Source organism: Harpia harpyja, chromosome 5 (genome assembly GCF_026419915.1).
Source record: "Harpia harpyja isolate bHarHar1 chromosome 5, bHarHar1 primary haplotype, whole genome shotgun sequence".
Taxonomy (NCBI): domain Eukaryota; kingdom Metazoa; phylum Chordata; class Aves; order Accipitriformes; family Accipitridae; genus Harpia; species Harpia harpyja.
Window position 1 is genome coordinate 18,693,809 of NC_068944.1, and position 14,686 is coordinate 18,708,494.

Consider the following 14,686-nt stretch of genomic DNA (forward strand, 5'->3'; position numbering starts at 1 on the left):
TAGAGCTACTGGGGAAAAAAAAAAAAAAAAAAGCATCAATGACAGTCAGTACCGATGTGCTCTATTTTACGACAGTAAGAACGAGCAGTATCTGAAGTTTACAGGGCTTCTCTTCCCACAGTACACTTCCACCACAATTCCTGCACCTCTGACTTTACAGGGCCATCTGAGAATACAAATATCTAGAATGTGTATGTTGAAGACTGTGAACCCCTTAACATTGAATAAACACTTCCATTAAAGCCACCGAGTGAAATAATCACGTGGTTTCTTCTATGTAGCTGGGTAAAATGTTCACTGACAATTCCAGCTCCAACTGCTGCAGGAGGAAATCCTCACTCAGCTACATGTGCTATAATAATGCCCCAAAGTAGTAGCAGCATGATTGGATTTCTACATGCATCTAAGGTCACCCAGGTCTTGCATCTAGTCTGTTGATCCCTCTGCCATCCAGACACCTGCACTGCATGGGCTCCCTGCACAGGAAGGCTGAAGCGATCTCCTAACAATGTGCTCACTCGGAATTTGGGAGTGCAACATCTTGAAGCAGATAAATCGATCAAACCCATCAAGCCACAAACTTTCTGACATTCTCCAGAATGGGCAAGTTTTTTTCTCCAGAGCACGGAGGTTTTGGTATTAATTTGAACACGGAGGAAAGCTGGAGTCTGCTACGCAGAAACATCTAGTCAAATAAATACGTCATTAAGCTAACTAGCTACAGGATTGTCTAGCAGATGGATGACATCTTGGTTGCTAGTGGAACACTTTTCTATAGCCTTGTTTGAGGCAGACACATATGGCTCTCCCAAGCATTGATGCAAGCTCCCAGATGGACTAGATCATTGCTGACACCTTATTATAAACCCTAGAGATGAAAGAAGGGAGCACAATTTTTGAATCACAACACAGGACTCTGAAATATTCAGACCCTAAAAATTGAGTTTACAACAGAATATCTTAACTTCTGTTGAAAGAAGCTACTTCTAGCCAGGAACAGAAAATAGGGGAAAATGCTTTATCAAGGATGGTTAGAAAAGCCTTGAGGAAACTTAAAGACCAGAAGATCCTTAATGTAAATGTGTATCATAACTACGCTTATGGAGTTACAACTATTACAGCTCTAAGGATGCAAAAAATTATCTGCTGTACAGCTGTTACTGACACCAAAAAGCTTCCATCTGGAATTTCTTGATTGGGGTGGAAGGGGAAAGGAAAGAAGAGGAAGCCATTTAGACATTACAGATGCATGACGTCCCTGAAATGTCTGTATCCTAAAGGACTAAGAGAGAGAGAGAGAAAGGTCTAGCTACAGGAGCAACAGGAAAACTAGCAGAAGTATGTGGGAGAGAACAGAACCAGTTGCATACATTTGTTTTTTGGTAGGTGTCAGGGACACCTGATAACCAATCAAGTACATGAGGGACTATGGCTTATCTTATGCATCAAGGTCAGAAACAGGGAAAAAAAATTCTTTTGACATTTTTACACTATGAAAAGAGACTATCCTTAGCATCCAGTAAGAATTTTACTCTTCTCCTTCACCCAAACGTAAGACTCAAGATATCAGGAGGATGACTTATCACATATTTTCTCATCTCCAATATCTGCTATACCATGTAAACCAAGAAAGTTAGATCTTTGAGACTATTATAACTCCGTGACAAAACTTTTCAGTTTCAAAAAAAAAAAAAAAAAAATCAACTCACTGACCCTGGGAATATGTTAGGAATTCTGTACATTCACGAGTCAAGGAGATGCTTAAGCTGCTAAAATTTGTCTGCCTCTGCTGCAGTGGCCATAAACTTAACAAGTATGCAAACATCTTGGAAGCCCCAGCTCAATGTACAATAGCTAATATAACTCATTTGCCTCTTCATTTTCTAAAGGGACAATTGTGCTTTCAGTATCTTCAACCATGCACTAATTTCAATGTATTGAAATCAGAGTTGCTCCCAAGTTTCCGTTCACAGCTTTTAGTGCAGCTTTTATCTTCTTGACCAATTGAAAGTTCAGAAGGTTTTTCTTATAGGGAGAATATAACAATCCTTGAACCATCTTATAAAATAGAATGTTTATAAATAAAGAGACAAGGGTATGCTTTTCCTCTTTGGAGAAAAAATATAATCTCTACCTCCATCACATCATGGACCTCAACAGGAATGTCCAGGGAAAGTCCCAATTTTATAAGGATCACTTACAAAAGGGCTTAGGTAGAACAGAATTTCCAGCTACGTACACTGCGTCTGCAACTACTTCAACTGGACAGTTCCTCTTCTCTGCAATACAACTGTCCCTCTGGGGAACAAGTTCAGCTGGACAAAAACAGAAAAAACATGACAACTACCTCCCGTCTTTCTCAGAACCCTGATGAATATATGCTTCACTGTTCATTTTAACCTGCTATAATATAAAAGCTTCAGGATATTCCTTCCTTTATGTAAGTCTTCCTATGCAAGATACAGGGAAGTGCAGCTTGCAAACCTCTGTGGTCAGGGCTGACATGACAAAGGGGCAACAGAGGCTTTGGTTCTCCCGAGGTACTCCTTCAGATGAACTCCAGATTGAAAAAAAAGGGCAAGAGAGATACTAATTGGCATCCACGAAAGCATAATGAAACATGGCTCAGACTGGAACTAGGCAGTTTCTGTGCTGTAAGATATTTTCCAATATTTTTAATTTCTCTCAAAGCAGACAAACCCCCAAAATCTCCTAATTTCCTACCAACTGAAGGCTTCAGTTTTAAAACCATCAAACAGAACAGATTTTTTTTTCTTAGTTTTACTCTTTAGAGGACTGACAGTTTCAATATGTAGATACAGAGGATCACTGCAGGTCCCCAAATCTGAGGTGGGTCCACAGGGATTTCTTCAGTCCTTGACTTTGCAGCAGACTTCTCGTGCAGGCTGTCCAACGAAACCACATGTTCCTAGAAACAGTGTCCCTGGTCACAAAGTGGGATCCTTGGCAGTTTAGCTCCATGCCAAGGACCCTGAAAACACTTGGCCTCTGGCCAAAACACAGTTCTCCAGGAATCAAAGAGAGGTTGTATCTTATTTTGATTTCAGTGAAAGTCTGTCAAATCTAAAATATTTGCAATGAAACATCCCAAGTTCAATGAACTGCAATTTTCTGAGTAAATTACGTTCACTTGCAAGTTTGCAATTAGCTCCATCTAAGACACCTCTTAATAGCAGCATCATGAAAACTGATCAATAACAAGCGACATGGAGGAAAGTTAAGATAAATCAAGTACAGTATAAAACACTGAAGTTAAAGCATGGTAAACATCTATGTCAAGAGGCTCTTGTTCATACACAGATGGTTTTAGATCACTGTAATTTAACTCATGTTCTGAATGATGTTCTCCTGCAGATGTAAAATGACCTATGATTGGTTCAAGCTAAATACATAAGCCTGTTCTATATTCAACACAGCATTCACACACCAGTTTAACATACTTGAACATATACATCTTGACTTGACAATTCCCAGTGATTTGCTTTGGTGTCTCCATGTAGACATGATTAAAGGCTTTTATCTCCAACCTCTAACAATACCCAGGGGAAAACAGGGAATGGGAAAAGGCAGAGTCTGTTGCTGGTTGCATATTCAACTGAAGAGAAAACTCATCATTTCAAAAGACACTTTCAGAATATCTCACACATCTAACTCTCACTCTACAACTCACAGAGGCCCTCTTCTTCCTCTCTCTATTGCTTTTAAGTCCTCTTGGTTTGCTATGTTTTTAGGTAATTTCGAACAAAATTAAAAAGAACCATGAACCAAATGCTTCTTAACTCATTACTGTGCATTATCAGCACTAACACACATCAGCACTGCTGTATTTGTTTCTTGAAATTTACCTACTTGCCCAGCCACCCCCTGTGAAAAAAAGGAGACCAATCTACATAGATTATTGCAGCTTTCTGCTGTAGAAACTTCACAGTATTCCAGTCATTTTCATCAAAAGGCTGTAAAGATCATTAGAACACAACAGTGATTTTCACCTACAGCTGTGAGTTAGAATCCTCATCTCTGTACCCACTCCAGGTGGCCTCCTCTTGCAACTAAAGAGATGTTTATCTCCCTAATCCTTGGTACATTAAGCCCTACATTAAAAAGTGATACCACCATTGTTATCAGTCTAATAAGGCACTCTAAGAATAAAGATATTTGCAAAATGCTTCGATGAGAAAGCTTTGCCATAAGGTGCTAAGTAGAACAGGTCAGATAAAGCACACATTTGACAAACATTGGCAGTATTTCTGTTCATCAACAGATGGTAGCTTTTTAAATTTTTTTTTTATTATTATAAACTATGTGAAAGTAGGCACCAAACAGTACCTGTATTCAACATTATGCAAGCTGCTTTGATTGGATAGATAGATCACAGTCTTAGGCCTCCCAATTAAATAACGATAACTCATAATTTAAGACATTTTAAGTGAAAATTGGGTACTTGCAAAAAGTTAATCTCAAATGTGCTGTTTCTAAAAACCTGCTAAGAAGGTTATTAAAACAGCAAGAGCAATGTCAAAGGGTCACAAGCACAGAAAACATCCGTGTTGGAAATAGTCATAGAACCCCCTTCCTCTCCACTTCCACTACCCATACAAGGTTGGTGAGGAATTATAGTCAACACAAACCTTTTGTAAAACAAAATGTCTACATGTGAACTGCACTGGCCAACATAGGCTATTAGTCAGCCCAGGTCTAGCTTTCATATGACCAGGTGCAATCTTTAATTTAGGAGTATTGTATCTTATCTGCACATATTTTTTACAAACGTTCAATTTAATTTTGCTTAACACTAGTTAAGCAAAACCTACAAAACCAGTCATCCATTAAGGTGAAATTATAAGAGAAGAACACACACCAATTTGGTACTTCACAGAAGGCACCAGTTCAACAGCTATGGAGATTAAGTTATTTATAAGAGTTCCCCACATCTTCTCTCCCACACCTTCTGCTATGCTCCTCAACTCTGACCCATAGGGCAGAAGCCAGGCAACTCGCTGTTCTCTTATGAAAACTCCAAGCAAACCATTGCAAAGGTCCAGTTGAAATTCTGTATCATACAGGCCAAAATACGCTCTACAAATTAGCATCACTTGACTAAATAACTAATGGTTAAGCAAAAGCAGAAAATGAAGCAATACCATTTACACCCAATAGTTTAAGAAACACTGCTACATTTAGGCAATTACATATAGTACATCCCTACTAGACACAGGACTAACAAATTCATATTAATTCTTGCTTCATGTGTCATTAACACCTAGTGGAATGTTTAAAGGTGTTTACAAGTCCAAAGTAATAATGGATCACTCTTAATTAACACACAGTAAAAATTTCATTAAAGTCTCAGTGGAAGGTGGTTGTAAAGAGATTGCTTCATATCTCAGTTACAGACTGCCCCCTCCTTTCCCTCTATGAAATGGAGGACAAGTAGGTTACAGGTGTGAGAAAGGAAAATAATAGGCTCAGCTACACAACATAAAGAGGTAATTAAAAAAGAATCACACATTTTCCTTTCAAGAAGAGTGGAAGTTGTGTTTAAAAAAACCAGAGTACTGTTTGAAGAAGCTTGCAAGTACTGGATGCTGAAAATTAAAGACAAAGCACAGGAGCCTTATACTGGCATATGCTAGATAATACTAGGCAGATGAGTCAACTCTTATTTTAGAATTCTGAGTAAAAATCAGGGTTTATCCAGAAGGAAACACTGTTTTCCAGTCTTCTCTCAATGTGGGAGAGATTCCAGATTTTACTTCAGTAAGTATTAATATTTGTTCTAACAGGAACTCTAACAGAATTTTGTACTGTCCTCTAAAATCACTACTTAAATACATTCAGTGTTCAAAGATTACGATAATTCAAACCTCAAGATATTTATCAAACCAACATTCAAAAAAAGCACATCTTCTCTAAAAGCCAGTACATCTTTTACAAACAATTTCAGAACATAGGAACAAAATGAAATACTGAACACAAAAAGAATGGAAATCTCCAAACTCATCTTTTACAGGCAATAGCAAGTGCAATACTGTGACTACATTTTTTCAGAAGCAGATTTTATTATCAGTTTTCAACAAAAAAGGTATCAGGGTGTTTAGCATGGAAGAAATCAAGAGCACTAGGAGATGGAAACACAAAATTCCTACAGACACTTCATCGACCCACTCCATTCTCGTGTGCAGCATTTGGGCAGTGTACCTTTTCTAGGAGATACTGTCCTGCCTTTTAGAACCATTTCTCAACACAGGCTCGCTTAAAAATGTGGGTACAATGTCCACCACTCTCACCACTTGTTTTCCCTGTCCTATATACAGCTAGGAGTCAGTGTCAACACAGATAAAACTTTGCTACTATCCCCATACAACTGTCAAAACACACTTGTCCTTTTTCCACTGCAACCAGCATTAAAGTCCAATGACTTTAACATTGTCATTTATCACCTCATCTTAGTGAAACCAAACAAGAGAACCTGGATTACATTTTAGTCCTACCCAAAAGTACACATCAAGTAAGTGCAATTCTAGTAAGTAAAATTCCTCTTAAGAGGAATAGTTCTCCAAAACTGTAAAATATACAACTGAAACTTATACTGAAAAGCAAGTAACAAGCACACATGTTTCCGAATTCAGCCATGTGCAAAAAACTCCTACTAGAATTATTTTGGATAAAAAAATATTTTCAGTCATGCCTACCAACCCAATGCCTATTTATAAATTTGTCTATACAGGACTAATGCTTTTTTGGCTTGGTAGGGGAGAGACTGAAGCCTGGGAAAAATGCTGAAAATGTTTGTGCTTTAAACATCTGAAGTAATGTTCAGTTCAGAATATAACCAAGTTTGCTTAATCAGTTTCAACCTCTAAGACTAAACATTTGATTCAGCACAAAACAATATATTCTGTTTCTAATGGCACTCTAATGGAAAAATACCTCAGCTTGGCCTATGACTAATTTTTTTAACAGTTATCTAGCCATCAGAGAGTCTATTACACCTACAATTCTACTTAACACGTAGCAAAACCTAAGCACAGTGGCATCAGGCAGAGCCACACACCATAGGTTTACACTGAGTGTAAGTGTTCTAGCAGCAGTAGTTTGTTTATCCCTGCCATGTAACTTTAACAGCCTTTCTGTGTGGATGCTGGCAATCACTAACTTCCATTGTCCCCTAACCCCTAACCACACTTTCAAATGCTTTTCAGTTTTAGCAGATAATAAAACAAAAAATCACTATCATTTCCCATCCTCTTTTGGTGCTCTCCTCAAAAACTAACCTCCCTAACTCACAAATTACTTTCATAATAAAACTATATTTCTGTGAGAATGCAGCTACCTCAATTTGGAGCGTCCAGACTCCTGCGCCCAATGAGCTTTCAAAATACAGTGGTAAGGATTTCTGATCAGTTTCTCCGCAAAATGCAGACATTAAAAATAAATTATGGGTGTGGATGCGTCGCCTTCCCAGCCCTCTCCCCACCACACACGCCGCCACCCCCAGCTTCTTTGCTGGTTTTCATGCAGATTTGTGCCAGACATTCGGCATCCTCATTAAGTGGTGTCTGGCAACCTGCCTAAGTTTTAGTGGGTTCTGGGAATGCCAATATATTAACCAGAGGACTTTTTGCATACCCTAGAGAGGTTTTATTCTAGAAAAGTCAACCATTTGGCACAAAGAAAACTTGCTTCAAATCTAGGAAAGCTTTCCACTGGCAATAAGAAGAGAAATTGCATTTAGATTCTTAATTTCTGCCTCCTATCTGAAAGAAAAGTTTGATGTAGAGCAAGATCATCCAAACAGTTTAAAAGGTCAGTGCTGTCTGTGGTAGGATTTTAGAGAAAAGAAAGGCAGAGATGAACAACACAGACACAGCGCAACATCAAGAAAATGATTCATTTTCATTCCCTTGTCTCTTGTGACTAAAATAATCTTCATCACAAAGATTAAATTTACCCATTATTACACTGAGTGATAATGAATGGTGATATGGGTATTTGCAAATTTCCACTGCTTAACTAAACAATAAGAAAAAGCGCTTAGTAAAATGCATCTGTTTAGCATATTCCAAATATGCTAAATCAAGGCATACGCTACTGAAATGTATATATTAAATAAATAGAGATGATGAATACAGAGATATTTTGCCAGCATGAAATACAGAACACACTGTAATGTTGTGATCACTCTTACTCACCTGCAAGCATTCTTTCTACTGCAGTCCCCTTACAGTTACTATTACTCAATTGACAGTCTCAGAAGTAAGCAAATAAAACTCCTCTCTAAAATAAAGAACTTAAATTTCTCTTTCAAACACAAGGTTCAAAAGAACACAATGGGGAAAAAGGTCAATAGCTTTCCTTCACTGGCATAGTCTGCCTGTGCAGCACATAGAAACAGTTAAAGTACGCTGGACAAATGTGTCATTATTTCATTCTGAAACCGTTTCTGCAGACTTGTATACCTAGAGAATCCCATTAATTTCAAGAAGTTACTCAGGTAATCTGCTATCATTTAGATACTGCTACCCATTATTATTAGAAATTGCTTCAAACTGACATTTACTTCAAACTCATCATCTTAGTTTGTGCAAAAAAATTGCTCACTTCCTGACAGCAGCTCCAAAATGTCATGATTCCTTTATAATGACCAATTAGCACCAGAGATTTAGCAAGAATCAATTAAAATCAATTCAATTTAAATGTTTCAGCGTACATATTAGAAGTCTGGCAAAAATAAAATTATGTTTGGTGGGAAAGAAATTTTTAGCTATCTAGGCTTCCTTTGCTTAGATATCAACCTTCTAGGCAAGACGGCCACTCTTAAAAATAGCTGTCAACTGAGAAAAGAAAATGTATATGTATGAATCATTTCACTACAGGGTTGGATTCCCAACAACTGATGCACCACTGTTCTGGCATCAGTGCCTTTAACGAGCAGCTGATACTAGCTTGGTGCCATTGAAGAATTTCACGGTTACCACAGAACCAATCTGCAGCAAAACTCATCTCTAAACTCCTAGAAGTATTTGTATTCCATAACTGGCAATTTATTTGCAAGGAACTGTTTTAAACTATTCGAAACCAGACAGAAAAAAGCTTTTCCAAGACCACTCGCAAGTTAAATGCAACAACCATGCCTGCTGATGCAAGAGTTGTTGGGCAGGCATGCCCAACTTGTTAACACCTCATTTCTTTTAGAGATTGTATTGAGTTAAATCACTTCTAAGATACCTCTCTATTAATTCAATCATCATTTACTTCTTTCTGGCACATCATATCCTGAAAGTATTCCAAATTATTTTAGACAGCGTCACTGAAATGCGACCAGCTCTTGGTGGAAGGACAGCAGCCACTAGACAGAGTACTGCAGGGCAGCTGTGAAAAAGAGAACTAAATTTTGGTCAAGAAAATCAGAGAGAAAACTTCTCTCCCCACCCTCTCCCACCCCCACCCAAAAGACACGGTACCTTCAATGCACAGAAAACTAACAGCAGCTCTTCAAGTCTCACCTTAAATGTCCTATACAGAGAAAACAGCATTTTATCTAGTTAAAAATAACAAGGGGACAGGTTAATTCTAAATTCTTAGGTTAACCTACGGTTCAATAGTTTTAATCTTACCAAACTTAATACAATTGTGCCTCAATCTTGAATCCCAATTTCTTTCTACATCCACAAGTTTTCTTATAAAAGTCTAAGATGCTGAAGACTGAATTCAAACTTCATCAGTCAAACGCTGCCTACTGCCTGTAATGTTTCAATTAACGTAAACCAATGGTCTGAAATATACTGTCTCACGTTGTTAACTCATTCGGCGTTATACATTTATCATCATTTAGGCCCGCATAGGCATCCAAATTTACTGGAAAATACTGATATGCCTTACGTGTATGCAACAATGATCTTCGCATACCTAAGAGTCAGAATTAAATATGGTGCTATAAACACAGATTATATAAAAAGATGTATTTTTACTTCCATGCATAACTGCATATCGTTGACGCATTCCAATTTAAGTTCTCCTCATGCTGGTCGCTTTATGTATCACAGTAACTTAATACCTGGTGCTAAAACACCAGTACTGATATAGAACTTCAGAGGACCATCGCTATTTCAGCTAATACGGATGAGGGGATGTTGCTTAGAGTGCTTCCCACCAGTGCACTAGTTTTCCAGCAGAACTTCCCCTCTTATTTACAGCCACAAAGCCATAATATTTATATTTTCATTAGTGGAACGATACAAGTGTGCACCACACGCACAGTTATTCAGTTCTACTCAACAGTGCATCATATGTTATTTAAACAACTCCGGATCGTTTTGAAGAGTAGATTTCCCAAAACATTATCCTAGAAATGAAATTGGAAGCCAGAATAAAAGTTCTGTCTAACCAACATACCTGGGGATTGAAGGATGAAAACCAAAAGACGCGTTCCAGAAAGGAACATTACTGTACTTACGCAGCACCTATGTTCTCGCCTCATCTACGCCTACCAGCAATTGCCCCTCAGGCTTTCCTACCAGCAAAAACTCTCCCCCTTTTCGGCTAGCCTCAGATGTGCCATGTCGCATACATTTCAGTCTTCACGTTATGTAGTGCACCCTTCCAGTCCACAAACGTTTCAATGCAAGAGCTTTCTGTTTACAAGAACAGACAAACATCTTCAGAGTTTTCCTTCCTGACGACACCCATGTTTTAGATCAATAAACTTTTATAACACCAAGCACACTATTTCTAGTGCCACAGAAAGTTATTCACCAGATTTCTGTTCTCTTGCATGACCATCGTTTGCTATTCAGAAAAGGTTCTGAACTATAAAGAAGAAAGTGCTACCTAAAACCTTTATCATTCTAGGTGTTCCGTTAAGGTCTCCTCACAAAGTAAAAGTTACTGTTGCATTTTGCCTGTTTCCTGTTTATTCTTTAGTGAACTTAAGCCTACACACAATGGTGTGTTTGTCTCTTCAGCAAGCACCAAATCATAACCTACACATAACTACCTACCCACCTACATGATGGAAAACCTGGCACACCATTCAGAAATTCGGGATGCACATATTCAATGCAAACAATGCAGGCAGGCGTCAGATACAGGCACGCAAAGCTAGACTTCTGCTAAAAAACTTTTTTTTTTGGGGGGGGGGGGGGGGGGAAGGCACTTCATTAAACACGAGTCACTTGCACGTGAGCCCGGCAGCCACACCGCAGGAGCTGCCTGCCCAGACCTGGGCGCACATACAGACCCCGCTGGGCTCTCTCCCGCGGGGCTGAGCAGCACACCCCAACGCGGGGGGGGGGGGGGGGGGGGGAGGCGGTATCCGCCAGCGCTGCCCACCCCGCCGTGTTCCATCGCTGCTCCGGGGCCGAGGCGAGGGTCCAGGCGGAGCTGCGAGTCTTTACTTCCGAGCAGCCGGAGAGAACGTGTCGCGCTCTCCGTCTTCCCCGGCGCCCTGCCCGCCGCGGCGGCTCCCCCGCGGTCTCCCCTCCGCGCCGCCGCTCCGGCTTCTCCCCAGGCCGCGCGCAGGAGCGCGGAGGCGCCGGGGGCGGTGTGTGTGCTCGCCGGCCGCCGCCCCCCCCCTCCCCGGCTAACGGCGCTCCCTGTCACCGGTACCCCTCACGCCGGCCATCGGCCGCCCGCCACCCCCTGAGGCGACACCCTCCGCGCCCGCCGGCGCACCTGGGGGGGCAGGTGGGGGGCGGGCGCGGAGGGACGCGCTCAGCCCGGCCCCGGCAGCGGCTCTGGGGGGCCGGTGGCAACCCCCCCCCGCCGCTGCGGGAGGGAGGGCGGGAGCCGGCGGAGCCCCCCCCACACACACACGGCCGCCACCGGCTCGTCCCTCGCACGCTCCTAGACCTTCAACTCGGGCCTCCCCGCACTTTCCCCGCCACTTTCCGCCGCGGCGACGCCCCCCCCCCCGTCCCCGTCCCCACACACCACCCGGCCCCGGCCCCGGCGCGGCGGGCAGCCGGCCGCAGGCACTCACCTCCCCCCGGCCCCCGCCGCTCGCCCCCGCGCCGGGCCGGCCTCCTCCGGAGCGGACGGGGCGCCTCGCCGCCTCCCCCTGCCTGTCTCCGGCAGCCTCTCTCCCTGCGCTGAGGCTGTGCCTGCCTCCAACTCATCCCCAGCCTCTCCTCCTCCTCCTCCCCCCCCCCCCGCCCTGCCCGCTCCGCTGGCTGCCGCCAGTCTGCAGCGAGTCTGGCTCTGGCGGACGGGCGCGGGGGCCGCCGGCGGGGGGGGGGGGGGGGGGGGGGGGGGAAGGCGGGGCGGCGGCGCTCCCTCCTCTCTCCCTCCCCTCCGCGCTCCCGCCCGGCCCCGCAGCCCACACTGACACCTGCCGGGCGGATACGGGCGGCGGGGCCGCCGCCGGGCCCCGGAGCCGGGCCCGCACCGCCCCCCCCGCCTCGCCCCGACGGCGGGGCCGAAGCAGACCCTCGAGGAGCGGCTGCCGCTTCCTGTGGGACAAGGCCCGCTCCTCCCGCGGCTGCTGCTGCGGCGGTTGCCGGCGGGGCGCTGGGGGTGGCGATCGGGGCGGGTGAACTTGCGGCCGGGAGGCAGCCCCGGACCCGCCCGAGGCGGGGGGGGTGGGGGGGGTGGCCCCCCACAGCCCCCCACACACCCCCCCCGCGGGGTAGCCCCGCCGCCCACAGGGGCGAGCGGGCACCCACCGGCCAGCAGCCGGCCCCTGCCTCCGCAGCTCGGTTTCGGAGAGGTGCGGAGGGCCCAAAAAAAGTACACATCGTCCCGCGCAGAATGAGAAATTTTTTGACATTTCAAAAAAATGTTGCAAGACAGGAAAACCCAGTTCCAGTCATGGCCCAGCAGGCATGAACCCAAGGCAGGCTCCTGCCCTGCCTCTGTTCACTTGCAGACGCTGTCCACTTCAGATCCAGTAACACAGTCCCCAATAAAGCCGTCAAGCTTTCCCTTGCCCCCCCAATTTAGAAAAAAAATGCCTATTTCTGTTAATTCCAGTCATCAGCCTCAGTCCCCATTCCCACCCATGATGCACTCTGAAGACTTTTCCCTTCCCAGTTGTACCTGAGACCCCAAGAATGAACAGAAGAAATCGCAGGGAGCAGGTAACGTGGTGAATGGTCAAGGTTGCTAACTTTAAGTACGCGCACATTCGCCTCAAACGTGCTTTTTAAGTGTAGCTGGTTTCCCTCACCTCTCTCTAGCTGCAAGTTGGAAGGAAGATGCAAGTCTGCCTGAAGGAGCCAGGAAGCTGCCAAGCCAGAATTCAGAGCACCAAGCTATGAAGATCGTGAAGGTGATGGCTTGCAGGTTGTGTCATCAGTCACCAGATGCAACGGGAAATGGGGAACCAGTGGAGTAGTTCCAAAACAGAGAAAGAGTCAGATCAGCAAAGATGATTTTAGCAAACATGTTTTGGATTAAGCTGCAAGGAGCCAAAGGAACATGAACCTGGATGATATACAGGGGCTACTTGTCCTGAAAGTTGTAAAAGTCATCAAAAGGTCACAGGGTTAATAAACACCATGACCAACTATTTATAATCCATAAATTGGTATAATTTACTCATAATCTGACAAATTGGGAGAACCTCGATTTCAAGTTTGCTCCATAGTTAGCCATCAAGAGGCAAGTGCTCCATTTCCAGCAGCACCCCAGTCGTTGGTATATGCTTTGTAACACATGAGTTCGACATGCTTCTGCTGAGTTCCCTTCAATGACTTCTCAAGGAAAACAAGAAGTCATTCACTTCCATCAGAGATTCTTGCCATGTGCAGAGGAATATCCCTAACCCATGGAACACTTTGTAAAGTGTAACAAAATCACCTAGCAAGTAACAAATTATTTCTATACAATACCTCTCAAGTGGAAAAATTTGCCTGGCAGCAATTTGGGCTATTTTGGGCATGTAAGGAGGAGGACAGCAAAAATCAGTGAAAATGCATAGACTCATGCACATGCTCAGAAAGTGCGATGTATGGATGGATCCATGTCTGGAAAGTGAAACGCAGAGAACACTCAGTTCTCAGTACTGCTGCTACTCTTGTTCTTATCTAAGATAGCTATGGAAGAGACAACCTGCAACCTAATATACTGGCACCTGCCAGAGGACAACAGTGCCTCAGATACATAAATCCCTTTACTTTTTAACCACCAAAATTACCATTACAAGTTCTGTTTAGTGTCTGGCTCCGCTTGAACATGTCCAAAGAATGTCAGTATTTCTGAAGCTTAAAGAGAGACAGTCTAAGAGGACTGTTAACATTTATCCCCTGATAAAGTTATGTCATAGGAGATCTTGGAGCTGTGTAGAGGTTTTTACTCTAATGAGAATCCCAGAGAGAGTTTGGTTATATGAAGAAATTAATCTTAAAAAAACCCAAACACACAAACAAACACCACCCAAAACCCAAACCATCTCTTCAGTGAAAGCAATACTCACAGTATCACGGTATTGGGTTTTCATATCCATGAGGGTGCATTGCCATCCTGACTGTTTCCTGGATAAATAAGAGAAAGTTCTTAGAACAATTGACTTAAAGTATAGGCAGATCTGTGTATGATTTTATTTCTTTATCCTCCTCTCTAAACCTAGTAATGATATAGTTAGTATTTGGACTGGGGGGGGGGGGGGGTTATACTACTTTATCATTCATCTGAAAATAAAAATTACTTCAAAGTTACTGGTAGACAG

At 43.2% G+C, this 14,686-nt stretch overlaps 1 protein-coding gene across 1 annotated transcript in view; it reads right to left on the reverse strand.

Annotated features, from left to right (window-relative positions):
* LDLRAD4 (low density lipoprotein receptor class A domain containing 4) overlaps positions 1-12,117 on the reverse strand; it is a 284,146-nt gene extending 272,029 nt beyond the window's left edge. The window contains exon 1 of the mRNA XM_052787366.1: positions 12,002-12,117. The gene's annotated coding sequence lies outside the window, so the exon portion shown is untranslated. The remainder of the gene's footprint in view (positions 1-12,001) is intronic.
* Between the last annotated feature and the right edge of the window lie 2,569 nt (positions 12,118-14,686).